Here is a 1703-nt window from a genome sequence, read left to right on the forward strand (position 1 = left end):
AGTTATCCATTGAGTATTTCTTCAGAAGTTCCGTGGTGTATTTTTCTTGATGAATGAAAATTCCTTGCTGAATTTGTTTGACTTGAAGACCTAGAAAGAAGTTGATTTCTCTATTCATGCTCATTTTGAATTTGTTGGTCATGAGCTTTGCAAATTCATCTACCATATCTTGATCAGTAGACCCAAAAATGATATCATCCACATATATTTGTACCATCATAAGGTGGTCACCATTTGCTTTTTTGAATAATGTGGCATCAATCACTCCTCTTTTGTAACCAGATGAGATAAGAAATTCAGAGAGTGTCTCATACCAAGCTCTTGGAGCTTGTTTCAGGCCATAGACTGCCTTTTCGAGCTTATAGCATTAGTCTGGAAATTCATCATTTTCAAATCCTGGAGGTTGCTGAAGGTAAACCTCTTCTTTTAGTTCACCATTGAGGAAGGCACTCTTAACGTCCACTTGGTGTACCTTGACATTTTTGTGGGCTGCGTATACTAGAAAGATCCGGATGGCTTCCATTCGTGCTACCGGAGCATACGTTTCATCGTAGTCAATGCCTTCTAGTTGACTATAGCCCTTGGCAACCAGTCTTGCCTTGTTTCGGATGACTGAGCCAGATTCGTCTAGCTTGTTCTTGAAAACCCATCTAGTACCGACAATAGTATGACCTTGTGGAAGAGGAAAGTTGCCATACTTTGTTTCTTTCAAATTCTTCTAATTCTTCTTGCATTGCAACTATCTAGTTTGGTTCAAGCAGAGCTTCTTTGATAGTTCGAGGTTCAACGGAAGACATAAGTGCTGCATAGTGACAATGGTCAGATAAATCTTTGGAAGACCGAGTCTGGATACCTACTGATGGATTGCTGATAATTTGACTTGGTGGATGGTCTTTTGTCCATACATGAAGATGTGGCATTAGATGATCAGTAGCTGCGGTAGAAGGAATGTCTTGGATACCATAGGAATCTGCGGTTGGGGAAGGCAGTTCCCCCTGGACTTGAGAACATCCTACTGAATCATCTTGATCTATCAAGGCAGGGTTTTCTTGAGGAGTTGGCAGAGATTGAGGTTCCCCCTGGATTGCAGATGGGGTTCCTCTGGAACTTGAGGAGGTTCCCCCTGGAATGCAGATGAAAGAGTGACAATTCAGGGATCGGATCTAGTGTCAATATTCTCTATGAGTTCGTCATCTGAGTCGTTCGAAGGTTCAATTGATGGTGAGACTTCACTTCTGGTAGGAATGTAAGCAGCATCAGGTACTGGAACCTCAACGGTTGTAGCAATATCTGGAGTAGAGCTTTCCCCCTCAACCGGAGAGGTGAAAGTATTAAGAGATACTACTTCAGATAGAGAAGATCCAGATACGTTGACATGTTGTTGTTGAGCTGCGGATGACACTAGGACTTCGGATAGTTTCGTCGTTTCAATGGGATCAAACAGGTCATCATAGTTGATTTCAACTAGATTTAGAGGTCGAGAATTGGTTGGAATATCACTTTCCATGATTGCAGTTGTTTCGGTGGATGGAGGTGTACTATGGATGTGAGAGTCATCAAATTTCACATCAAGGCTTTCAATGGTCAACCTTGTTCTTCTGATGAGCACTCGATATGCAACCTTGTTAGTGGAATAACCAAGGAAGATACTTTTGTTAGACTTTGGTGCAAACTTATTGAGTTGATCTCTGTTGTTGATCACG

This window comes from Lactuca serriola, chromosome 1, assembly GCF_051521515.1.
Source record: "Lactuca serriola cultivar US96UC23 chromosome 1, Lser_US96UC23_V15, whole genome shotgun sequence".
NCBI classification, from domain to species: Eukaryota; Viridiplantae; Streptophyta; class Magnoliopsida; order Asterales; family Asteraceae; genus Lactuca; species Lactuca serriola.